Source organism: Euphorbia lathyris, chromosome 6, assembly GCF_963576675.1.
Source record: "Euphorbia lathyris chromosome 6, ddEupLath1.1, whole genome shotgun sequence".
Classification (NCBI taxonomy): Eukaryota; Viridiplantae; Streptophyta; class Magnoliopsida; order Malpighiales; family Euphorbiaceae; genus Euphorbia; species Euphorbia lathyris.
Genome location: NC_088915.1, coordinates 18945852 through 18959923, shown reverse-complemented (window position 1 = coordinate 18959923; position 14072 = coordinate 18945852). Strand labels below are relative to the sequence as shown.

Sequence of the window (14072 nt, the reverse complement as noted above, 5' to 3'; positions counted from 1 at the left end):
CCTAACATGAACATGACACCTCAAAACAGCCATAAAAACCTATAATATAGGGTTTAAGAGAATCTTTATCCTTCAAACCCTAGCCTCCATTACTTTTCACTATTTATAAGTTTGATACTTACTTAAGAATTGGAGTGCTTACGCTGGAAACCGACACCTCCTTTATTTTGTAGGAATTCACTTAGATGACATGGAGCTTTGGGATCTCATATATCAGATACTTTTCATGATTTATCACTTGTAAATTGGTTAACTTACCTCCAAAGTGTAAACCAACCATAAACGAGGCCTTAGAAAGAAATTAAAATCAAATGAAACCATCGACAAATACAAAGCTACAGTTGTCGCAAAAGGTTATAGACAAAAAATATATATTGATTTCTTCATTACCTTTTCTCTAGCTACTTGGTGTGTTTTCACCATTGGATGATGGATTAGAAAATTAATCCAATGGTGAAAACACACAAAGTAAGGCTTACTTTGTTAAAAACAAAGTAACCATAGCCTTTACCATGGTTTACATATTCATCAAACGGATGTAAAAATAACAGTTTTAAATGGATATTTGAAAGAATAAATATATATGGACCAGCTAAAAGGATTCATAGCTCCTGGCCAAGAAAATAAAGTGTGCAAGCTAAATAAATCCCATTATTGTTTTAAGCTCCAAAGGTGTGGCATGAACAATTTGATTTTTGCATGATTGCTGATGGTTAAAAAACAAACAAGTGTGATAAATACATATACTACACCAAAACCCCCTTCAGACGACAGTTAGAAACCGTCGTTCCACGAGATATAAATCTGTCACAGGGCTCGCTGCCGTCTGTTGCACCTTCAGACGACAGTTAGGTTATGTCATTTGAAGATATTATACATGACATCAGCCTAGTTTCGTACTGTCATATGAATATTGTTACGATGCATCTTTTTATTTATTAACGTCACCTTTAATATCATCACATGATATACTAATAATTAAAAATGTCAAGTAGCTATATGGAAAATTGGCATATTGGTATTCGCGGTGACAGTTTTTATAATAATTTCTGTCATAGTAACTTGTATCAGATGACATATGTCTTAATCAATCATGTCAATAGATTTATTTTAGATGACAGATTCTTTTATTTTAATATCTTTTTATTGCAGATTCTTTTATTTTAATATCTTTTTATTGTTGTTTAGATGATATTTTTTAACCGTAAATGTCACTCCTTGCCTTCTTCGAATGAATCTGGAAATGAACAATAATCAAATGAACAAGAATTTCTGTATATCAATGATTTTAATTTTATTGGAGACTAATGCTCATAATCTGTTTACATTTGAACTACACAAATTTTTTAATGTAGTAAGGTAAAAAAAAATAAGCAATGTACATCTCCAAATCTATCAATATGTAGTCAATCTTTCAAGAGGCGCGGTGGTGTTGATTGGAAAGCCAAATCCAACTTGATCTGCAGCATATCTAAGTCATCATTTCCTAGAATCCTCAAAGTCTTGATATCTTCAAAACCAATTGATGATGCTCATTAATTACGTATCGTATACAGATAGACCTAATTAATCTCATTTTACCCTTTCTCCATTATGAGACCCTTCACTTACCCACCCACATTATAAATATGAAGCGTTTAACAATTCTCAAGAGTCACCCAGGGCAACCTGCTAACACTATACTTACTCTAGTTATATCGAGCATGGATAGACTTATAAGGAACCTCTATCGTAATGTTGAGTTTCAGATTGCCCTACTCCGATATGAGGCACCCAGGCGGCTTGTCAATATATATGGTCTTGACCGGCGGCAATGGACTGTCGTGATGAAGGGCCCTCCAAACACCCTTTATGAAGGAGGTGTATTCATAGTACACATGGACTTCCCTATCGATTTCCCCTCCACACCTCCAGTTGTAAGAACATGCATAAACTTGTTAACACACATAAATCAGTTCATATATATGCAAATACACTCATGACATTACTATTGTTCGCAGGTCATATTCAGGACCAAAATTTATCATCCTAATATCGGTCCCTTGGGGCATGTTTCTATGCCCCAGCTACTTGATCGCCCTGCCTATAGTATTGCCCAGGTAAGATGATGCTATAAATCTATGCATTTGGGGTCTAATTTATCTATTCATGTTTGGAGTCTAGTTTATCTATTCATGTTTGGGGTCTAGTTTATCTACTCATGTTTGGGGTCTAATTTAATTTATCTATTGTAACCCCCGTCCCGGGACACATTGAAAATGCATAGGGAACCAAACAATTATCATATTTAAGCATAATTACAATATTTATACATATACATATATCAATACATATCATCCACACCTATTATATTTAACTGGATAACATAACAAACCAGATTCTTGACTATAAATAATATCCTAAAGTTAATATATTTATTTTTTTAAGGGCCCTAGCTAAACCTAAGTGAAATATGTCCAATGGTCTCATGGTTAACAATATTCAATCGTAGGTACCAGTTTCAAGACACATATCTTTTTAACCTTATAATAATCATCCAAATAATACGGTACTGCTACCGCCCCCAGTTTCAGGACACAGTGCAAATTAATTTAGAGTAAAATAACACCCTACCTAGGTGCCTGTGATCACAGTATCAACAAACCTCCAGACCATTGTACCTATCCACTTAAGCTAGCTAATTAAGTGAGATTTTAATATGAGACGTATTATTATTCTACCATAGACAATCACCTTGTAAAATAATTACTTCAACATATGATCAAAATAATATACATCATCTGCGAATTTAAGCACAACCATATCCAAATTTCGGACATTTATATACCCTCTCGTTACGTAATCTATAATTTTAAATTTGATTCCATTCAGCTATAACTATTCTCCAATATCTGACCAACAAGACAAAAAAAACCACTCCAAAATCGAAATCAGTAGGTCATTCCCCAAAGCATCACAACTATATAATAATTTTCACTTTCCTGGCCATTTTGTACACATATAAATATTCATAGCATAGTTTTCATCACATCACACATATATCATTCTTTGAACAATTCAAATGGATATATATATATACATAAACATATAAATATTAATAATTAGGATTACCTCTCGTTCCAAGTTAATCAAACTGTTCGAGTTCTTGTTCACCCGTTTCTTCCTCTCCTATAAATATAAAATTGCATTCCTATAAAAAATTCGTGTTTTAAGAAAAATGATAGATATGTAATGTATGTTCTAAAAGTTCCTAACCCTCCTAATTAATCAATAACCGTCTACTTAAATCTAAAATTCTAACCCTTTAAAAATTCAATTATCATAGAAGACTAATAATTTAGGAAAACCATCATATATATTAGAACCTATACCGGGTAAAATTCTGGTTGAAAAACGCTCACCGGAGTCTCGCCGAAACGCGGTGGTCGGTTGCCGGAATTCCGTCAGACTTGTCGGAAATGTGAACCGAGACTACCACGAAATAGCCAACATTCAGAGGAGTCCAAAAATACACTCCTGTCACTACTAAAATCGCCTAAAAGATCGGGATCTAGCACTTTTTCGGTGAAAAATACCCGCTCCGATCACCACACTTTTTGGTCAGAAAAATATGAATAGTGGTCTCAAAATCTTCCTTACGGAATAAGGAATTTAATGGTATAATTTTCGCTTCAAGAGTTGGTCGGAATAAGGAGTTACGAGGGGAATTAGGAGATGAAAAGAAAATAAAACTTTGGCTACGCACGGAGAAAGGGTTTGGTTCTGGAAAGATGTTCCAGGAACAAATCAACCTAAGTATTATAATATAATAATAATAATAATAATAATAATATAACTAATAACTAATAATATAAATATTGGAATGGTCCCTCAACTTTGTTTTATTTCCTTTTCCTCCACTTTTGTTTTACACGAAAACTTATTTCATTTCCTCAAATATTTATTTATTATTATTTTTATTAATTGTAATTAATTATTTGGATGTTACATCTATGCATTTTATAGCTGCTGTGGAATATTTATGGACTGCTGGTAGAGCCCTTCATTGAGGGGCCATTTCCTGGCCGAGAGCGAATTGCTGAACGATACATCAGCAACAGGGCAAGTTATGTAGCAACTGCCAAGAGATGGACTGAAGAGCATGCAGGGGATATATGATGTGCAAATAGCAAGCAAGGGGGGCATTATAATGTGACGTGCGAATAGCGTACAAGGGGGGGCGTGATGTGCGAATAGCAAGGAGATTTGGATGTTGGGCAACCATTGAGTTAGATGGTGTGGACTACTGGATGGGCATAGAGCCAATCTTGAAGAATAGAATGATTACTGATTACAAATGTACTTGGTAATCAATCTGATCTTCAATGTTGGCTCCATGTCCCGCCAGTATTCGACGCCATTTAACTCTAATGGTTCCCCATCATCCAGATATCCTTGGTTACCATCTGCACATTCTTGAAGAAAGGAGATTTGGATGCCAAAGAAACACTGAACTGGATGGTGTGGACTACTAGATGGGCATAGAGCCATTCTTGAAGAACATAATGATTACTAATTACAAATGTACTTGGTAATTTATCTGATCTTCAATGTTGGCTCCATGCCCCTCCAATATTATACTCCATCCATCCAGCTCCAGTGTTTCTTTAGCATCCAAATCTCCTTTCTATTCGCGCATCACGCCCCCTTTGTATGCTATTCGCACGTCACATCATAATGCCCCCCTTGCACGCTATCCTTTTTTGATAGGCAATACAAAGTAGACAACTTATTCAAGTAGACATATATATGTATATTCAAGTGACGTATAACATGCTATAACAAGTAGTCAACTTATTCGTTTATGTCTATTAAATTGAATCAATTCTACTTCCTAACATATGTATATTCAAGTAACATATAACATGCTAAATTGATATGAAACATATGTCTATTCCTGAATCAGTTCTACTTCCTAAACAGAACATAAAACAAGCCAGCATGCTTCATACATAGACACATAACACATAACATGCTAAATTGACATGAAACATATGTCTCATCAGCATAACTCATGTTAAAATGGAAAGGAATCAGGCAAGTTCATCAGTTTCACCTTTAAGAGTATGCATGATCAGCTACCTTCCTAAATAGAATATCAAGTAGACAACTTATTCGTGCATGTCTATTAATAATATGCCTGTATTGATATGAAACATATGTATATTCAAGTGACATATAACATGCTACATGCCCAATGAACATTCATACGCAAACTGAATCAGTTCTACTTCCTAAATAGAACATAAAACAAGCCAACATGCTTCATACATAGACAAATAACACATAACATGATAAATTTACATGAAACATATGTCTCATCAGCATAACTCATGTTAAAATAGAAAGGAATCAGGAAAGTTCATCATTTTCAGCGTTAAGAGTATGCATGATCAGCTACCTTCCTAAACAGAATATCAAGTAGACAACTTATTCGTGCATGTCTATTAATAGTATGCCTGTATTGATATGAAACATATGTATATTCAAGTGACACATAACATGCTACATGCCCAATGAACATTAATAGCAATGCACATAAATAACCCTTTACAATATACTTGCCGCTTGGATTGTACTCGCTGAAAAGTGAGCACGGTGATGAAGTCTGCGATGCTCTAGCCACAAGTTCATAACTTATGCTGATAGCATCGAAAACCCATCACCATTCTGAATGGTTTCAATCCGATAATAAGCCAAGTGGAAGATATATTAAAAACCTATCTCATCAGCATAACTCATGTTAAAATAGAAAGGAATCAGGCAAATTCATCATTTTCAGCTTTAAGAGTATGTCTAATCAGCTAGCTTCCTAAACAGAATATCAAGTAGACAACTTATTTGTGCATGTCTATTCCTTACTTATTCATAACATTTTCAGCTTTAAGAGTATGCCTAACATGCTATAACAAGCTTAGTCATAAACTTGTGTTGTTAGAATCACTATGTACTTGCCTAAAGCCACCACTATGTACCTGCCACTTGGATTGTACAATTCATGATGAAGTTAGCATGGTGATGAAGTGTATAATACTGTCACCACAAGCTTAGTCATAAACTTGTGTTGTTAGAATCATACAACTTCATCACCATGTTAAATACTTTTCCATAAGCATAACAAGCCAAGTGACATGATACATAGTAATGGAGATTTAGGTTGACCATATGAACATTCATAGCATAAGATGTTGGGGTTTAGTGTCCTATAGACAATTGTTCCAGGATATAAACCTAATGTAAATGAATTGTTCTTTATATCATTTGTTTTAATAAGATATGGATTCATAACTGTATAAAGGCAACCTCTTTTAAAGAACTAAATAAGTCTAATAAAAGGAAATCCCTAAGTTTATTTAAAGTGATTATAAAGTGTTCATACAAGCATGAAGTGAGATGAAACATTATAATAAACTAATAAACTTAAAGCCACCCCAAGTAAAGTGATATATTTTGAATAGGGATTGACATAACACTGTTGAGACTTGCATGTAACAATGTTTTCTGTCGAGACAGAGAGCTGATCTCACAAGCTTCAGATATGCAGATATCTGGACAGTTACGTGGATCCAATGAATGGAGTTCATTAGGATTGGGGACCCGACTTGAGACAACAGGATGGGTAGATTTATCCTTATCACATGTTCATCTCATTGGTATTAATAGGTATAAGTAATCCTAAGATTCAAAGGAATGTTAATTAGTGATTCTGGATTATGGAATGTGATGCTTTGATCCTGTTGTAACACGATCCATAACAGGGATGACTCTAGGGTGTGTACGGCAGACGTTGGGTATCGCAGGAAGTAATTGCAGGATAGTTATACATTGGATTGAGCAGTTGTCACTCCTGATAAAATGGGAGATACGTCCAAGGATCACTTGTGGAAGACTTAACTCTAAATCCTTGCAAGGTGATAGCTTAAGACTTGAAATGCAGATTTCACTTAACCTATCTAATTGGAGTTAACTCGGCCTGTACAAGTAAAACGAACGTCTCGCTATATATGACTTGACATTGCCCATAGTCATAAAATTCTGTTCAAGGATGTAGTTGATGAAGGATCGAATTATACTGTAACTAATACGGAAAGGTCAACGACAGAATCAACCTGTCTTCTTATAGCTCTAGGGGAATGTTTCGGATCTGCCAATCACAGTTCGCGTACTCATTCCGTTATGGAAAGATTAAATATAATTCTGAGAAAATTAATTTAATAGTTGCATATGGCTAGAAGCAATAAGAACCTAATGGGTCACACATAAGACTTGGAACCCAAAAGAGAAACAGATGTTAATTAATTGACGGAAGCCCAACTGAGTCCACTATGGCCCAGTAGTATAGGGGGGCGAATTGTGTATTAAAATACACAAAGGAATTAATCAATTTAACAATTATAATTAGATTATGAATATGAATTAAATTAATTATGAGATAAATAAGTTAGGAGGTTTAATGAGATTAAATTGCTCCTATTATTATCCTATTAATAGGTTATTATTATCTTTGTAATTAAATATAATTATAGATAATAACAATAAGAATTTTATTCCGAATTAAATTCTTATTTAGTAACCTAATTCTATCTGACTAGGGTTTAGATGGAAGAGAATATATATACCCCCCCATGTGAATATCGGTCAAGCATAGCAACCCCGGGAGAGAGAAAATTCGGCCCCTACCGTAGTGGATCGATTCTTCACCGCTTGCTTCCGTTCAATTGATTTTTCATCTCTTTCTCATCCTTGATCTTGTGTTGATTTATTAGAAACAATCTGCTTTGGTTGCTTTTATACGGTTGAGTTCTAATCATCTTTTGAATTGTGTTTTTTGTTTTATGCTCGGGAACTCGGAGTAAGAGTTGTGGGCACTACGATTGCAACAGTAGATAGAACTGCAAAAGGTATTTCCTTCTATCCCTCTTTATATGAAATAACGGTTAACGGATCTTGGTTAAAGGAAAAAGGTTAAAACTTTTATATTTCTGCTGCCAAACGTTTGCCTATTTTCCTTCAGTGGCATCAGAGCCTGCGTTAAATCCATTATTTCATATATGAAAATTAAAAGGTTTTTCAATCAGATTGAATAAATATTTATTGTTAGGTTAATTAACAAAACTGTTTGAATTCTAAAGATAAATAAGTTTTAATTAATTGTTAATTAAAATTGATTATGCATATGTTCCTAATTATTTTGGTTGATAATCATTATAACAAAATTTATTAGTTTTATAGTTAGATTGATAAAAGTTAGTTTTATTGATTCTAAAGATAAAACAAAAAATCTATAATGTATTTTCTTCTTTTCTGAAATCGTTTTAAAACCGTTTTAAATCTGATATATATATTTAAAAAAAATGAACAATAGCTCGGGTTGCGCCGTGAGGCGCAACCCGAACCACTATTGTGCAGTTGCTGCCTCACGGCAGCAACCGCATGGTGCCTGGCCGCCGCTGCCGCATGGCAGCGGCGGACCAGACGCATGGCTGCTGCCAAACGGCAGCAGCCACGTGTTCGGGCCCGACCCGAGATATGTTTATTTTAAAACCGTTTTAAAATAAAATTAAGTTTTAAATATATTTATATACATATATGTTTCTGAAATTAATAGTTTTCTGTTTTGATTATCGAATAAAAGAATTTATTTAAAAGTTTGTTTTACCTATTTGTAAATCAAAAGTATTAAATGAATTAAATCAAAATAACCGGAATATGCATAACAAACGTTTTGTATAGTTGTATTAATCTAAAATGTAATCGTTACATTTTAATTAGATCAAATATATAAGATACAGAACTGATAGAATTAAAATTGGATGAAAGTTAATTTGATAAGTTAATGTGATTAACCTAAATACTACATAAATATTTTATGTAATCAACCAATTAAATTTATTTAATTGAGTCTATGTATGTTTGGTGTTATAGACATATTTGGACCCTCTATTTAGTCTTTTAGTATTTTTGAAATAGGGTTGCGTTGTTGAAACACCTTTCCACATGATTTTGATTTGACAAAATTATTTAAGTTAATCCATGATTAAGGGGCAATTAAATTTAGGGTAATTAATTTATTAGTCCCTATATTTTGACAAAACATACTGTTTAGTCCCTGTATTTTCAAAAACACATGGTAAGGTCCCTAACTTTTTTCTCAGTGAACTGTTTAGTCCTTCCGTCTGTTTGTTAGATTTTTTTACCGTTTATGACTTCAGAAATGACGAAATTACCCTTTACTATTTACCTTCAAACTTCAGAAGAGGAAATCCAATTTAGAAGAAGAAGCTATTTGTATGGAGAATAAGAAAAAGAACCGATACAATGCTTACGAATTTGAACGATTAAGAAGAAAATCAAGAAAAAAAACATTCAAAATTGATTTCAGATGCATTAGAGTTTAAAGGAAAGGAAAATAAAGGAAAAGAAGAACGCAAATCCAAATTGACTAACAGAATCTTCATGAGAGTCTAACGGCAGGGACTAAACAGTTCACTGAGAAAAACGTTAGGGACTAAACAGTTCACTGAGAAAAACGTTAGGGACTTTACCATGTGTTTTTGAAAATATAGGGACTAAACAGTGTGTTTTATCAAAATATAGGGACTAATAAATTAATTACCCTTAAATTTAAGTGCTTTAATTTAATTGTACTAATATGTTTGTTCAATGTTGAGCATAAATATAAATGAAAATAGAAATAAAAAGTAAGACAGGACGAAGTCAGCATGAGAACACAGCATAGGCTGAGTGAAGTGCAACTCAGCGTAATAGAAGATAAGTCATCCTCTGAACAGAAGCTTGAAGATCAAGCTAATCAATGAAGCTGAGTGGAACGCAACTCAATATCAAAAGTAGAGAAGTCTTCTTGGGAACTATGTCTTGCAGAACGAAGCTGACCATGGAAGCTGAGTAAAAGAGAACTCAGTATCAGAATTGGCAACAATCATAGACAACGGCTATCAAAGTCAAGCTGAGTGATCTTCAGGACAGCGCGAATAATCCGTTTGCTAAAAGACAAGATCCGACAATTGTCTGCACCAATTCAGAAGCTTTGGAATTATGCATGGATACAGTTTCGAGATGCATGGGTCAACTGTTCGTTAGCTAAAAGACGAACTGGCGCAAGAAGACGAAACCTACGAGAAAAAGACAAACCTGACGACTGTGGATTTCAGACGACAGGATTGGCCTGCAAATCTGAAGCTGACCAGAACATGTCGCCGGAAGGAGCCGTTTGAATCCAATGGATAATTCCGGATTCAAATGATTGTGCCTACAGGTTTCAACTATAAAAGGACAAGTATACTTCTTGGATCTTTTGCCGATTGCTAGGGGTGCACATGGTCGGTTAACCAGTCCATTAGCAAAAACCATTAACCAGTCCATTTAATTCGGTTAACCATATTTCGGTTAGCTTATTACTTCGGTCGGTTAACCTATATTTCGGTCGGTTAACCATTAGTGACTTTTCGTAGCAAATATCACTTTAAATCTATAATTATTCACTTTAAAATAAATATATAATTATTTAAATATTAAATAAAAATATTGAATGTCAATTTAACTAACAAAATCGCTAAAACAAATAAATTTTAAGTTATTTTAATATTTTTAACTTAAAAATTCCATATATATTTATATATTTATATATTGATAATGAAATTTCTACATATATTTATATTAGTTTTATATGTATCAATACATAATCGGTTTATTTTTCGGTTTCGGTTAACCATCGGTTTTCGAAATGAAAAACCGTAAACTAGTCCACCGGTTACGGTTAACCTATTTTTCGGTTCAGTTTCGGTTTTGGAAATCGGTTTTTCGGTTTTCCGATTAGTTATGTGCATCCCTACCGATTGCCGAAATACAAGAGAACAAAAAAAACATACATACAAAAGCACACCAAAACAAGAAAAAGATCTTACACCAAACTTCCATATCTGTGTAAATGCTAGAGTGATTTTTGTAATCATCTAAAGTGTTCTTTGTCTGAAGAGGAACAATTTTGTATCAATTGTAGAATTGAGAGAGTTGTGCTGAGTACTCGGTTTTAAGTACTCAGTGGTAGAGAAATCTAGGTGTTCGGTTATAGCACTTAGTAGGAGTTGAGTAGACGAATAGAGGACGGTACTCTTGCATATTCAACTGCCTTGTAAACGGTTTGTGCTCTACCTTTAAAGAGCTCAGTCTTGGATTTAAAAATCCCGGAGGGATTCTGGGGACTGGACGTAGGCGGAGAGGCCGAACCAGGATAAGTCGTGCTGAGTAATCTCTAACTCTCTTTCAATATATATCTGTATGTGTTGCTTGCTATATTTACTCAGTATATAAATTGTTCGAACTGACACTGAGTAAATCAGAGTGCTGAGTTAGAAGCTAACCACAAAAGTGTCATCTCCCAACTCACAAGTAAAACAGTTCTAGTCAGTACATGACTAAAGCCGTCTTACGCCTCACTCGGCTGCGCTGACCAAAGCTGAGTTGTGAAACTCAAAGAATCAATTAAGTCAGCGTAATTAAAACGAAAAAGTTATATTAGTTCCTAACCCCCCCCCCCTTTGGAACTAATCACACGGGACCAACATGCGTGTCCTGCCTATCTACTATCTATTGTAATTTCTCCTCTCATCTAATTCCCTTCAAGTTAATTGAAGTTTTCTTTAATAGTATAGAAATTCATATTGATGTAATTTCAAGGCGCCATGGTGAAGACGGAGGACCTAAAAAGAAATATGTAATAGTTAGTATTTCCCTAGGTTTGGCCTTTTATTCCGTTTCTGGCTCAACGGAATAATTTAGATAATATGTCCACAACGCCAATGTATGTGTCTGATGTATGCTAAAGGAAATCAAGACTAGGTTAGATTATGAGACTTAAAATAAAAATCCCTCACTAATTAAAAGTTAAGTAAATAAGGAAGTTATTAAAATCGGTTGCCCCTCCCTAATATTATAATTCAGCCGGCAGTACTGGGGGCCTTTGGGTTGTTGAGTAAACTCAAGCTCGGGGTCTTATGGTAACACCTGAATTATCGAAAATTATTCTTTCATGAATATGGGGTAATACTTAAATTAGATTATGATAATTGGATGGGTAAACTCATGATGTCATAAACTAATGGGCAATATGGTTGGGAGTAATATGAACAACATATTAGTTACTAATGTGCTTGGTAACCCAATAACCTAGGAATCACATTGTTGATGTGATTGATTGTATGAATCTGCCTAACAAATGAGACTAGCTTGTTGAGTAAACTCAAGGTGAAATTTCAGGAGTTAGGATCCTAGCTCACTAAAGGATTTGTGAAATTCTTCGAATTAATATGGAGGGCTATTAATTTGGCAAAATAGTGGGAGCAACTTAAAATGAATTAAAAGACCTATAATTTTATATTGATGTATTTTAAAGCAAATGAATAACATACGTTTACTCTTTCTCACTCTCAGGTTAAATTAAAACACTCCTAAAATCATGACTAACACCAATCTGCAAAATATACTTATCGATAACAAGTTGAACGGTTCAAACTTCACCAACTGGTATCGCAACCTCAAAATCGTTTTGAAGTTCGATAAGATAGGGTATGTACTTGATACATCGATACCCCCTACCCCGGCTTGTGATGCTCCCATCGAAGAGATCAATGCTTACCAGAAGCATAAGGCTGATGACGATCACGCGGGATGCATCATACTTGCATCAATGACACCGGAATTGAAAAGGCAACATGAGGAGATGGATGCCTATTCCATGGTCGCGCACCTAAAAGAGTTGTTTGGGAATCAAACTCGGTGCAAATGCTACGAGATATCGAAGCAGTTATATCGATGCAGGATGTAGGAGGGCACATTTGTAATGACACATTGTGTCAAGATGATTGGCCTTATTACCAAGTTTTCTAGTATTGGAGATGCGATGGATCATGAACTAAGTGTAGACTTACTTCTTCAATCCCTCCCCGAGAGTTATTCACAGTTCATCATGAACTACTAGGTGAATGGCTTGCAAACCTCTCTTGAAGAGCTTGCAAATATGCTCGAGACAGTCGAGCCCAATATAAAGGAAAACGAAGGAATACCGACCCTTGCTATTGAAGGATCAAAGAAGAGGAAAGGGAACCCTCCCAATCCTATCTATCCCAAGAAAGGCAAGGGGTCCATGCTCACCAATGCAAATGGGATGGAAGTGAAGAAGCCCAAAGGATAGTGCCACTTTTATGGTGAAGACGGTCATTGGAAAAGAAACTGTTTGGAGTACCTAGCCACCCTCAAGAAGGGAAAAGCCGGAACTTCAACATCTGGTATGTTCTATATTGAAATAAATACAATTTCACAGTCTGAATCTTGGGTACTTGATACCGGATGTGGATCTCATATTTGTATGAATATGCAGGGACTCAGACGGACTAAGGAATTGATGAAAGGAAGCATAAACTTGCAAGTAGGAAATGGAGCAAGAGTTGCCGCGCTCGCCATTGGAGATTATGCTTTAAGTTTGCCCTCTGGGCTTGTAATAGAATTAAGGAACTGTTTGTATGTTCCAGAAATGTCCAGAAACATTATTTCTATTAGCTGTCTTGTTGACGACGGCTTTAATATTTCAATAAAGAACAAACATTGCGAGTTTTACAAAGATGGGATTTTCTATTTTTCAGGAATATCACTAAATGGGATTTATGTGTTAGACGATAAAATTTCTGTATTCACAATTGATACCAAAAGACATAAGCTAGATAATTCAACTTACTTGTGGCATTGTCGTTTAGGCCATATAAACAAAAGGCGCATGCTTAAGCTACATCAAGATGGGCTTATAGATTCAATCGATTCTAAATCATTGGAAACGTGTGAAGCCTGTTTAAAAGGAAAGATGACAAAGACACCCTTTAGCAATAAAGGCGAGCGTGTATCAGACACTCTAGGATTAATACATTCAGATGTATGTGGTCCTATGTCAGTCCAAGCAAGAGGAGGATTCAGATACTTCAGTTTCATAGACGACCATACCAGATATGGTTATGTTTACTTGA

General features: G+C 34.9%; 1 long non-coding RNA gene across 2 annotated transcripts; it reads right to left on the bottom strand.

The window, feature by feature from the left end:
• Positions 1-1310: 1310 nt before the first annotated feature.
• On the bottom strand, positions 1311-3757 carry LOC136232243 (uncharacterized). 2 transcript variants are annotated; one of them, XR_010690425.1, is made up of 3 exons: positions 3402-3757; positions 3112-3168; positions 1311-1933 (listed from the first exon to the last, which is right to left on the bottom strand). It is a non-coding gene; the product is annotated as an uncharacterized lncRNA (long non-coding RNA). The 2 variants fall into 2 exon arrangements; XR_010690424.1 differs by having other exon boundaries at positions 1311-1908.
• Positions 3758-14072: the final 10315 nt, after the last annotated feature.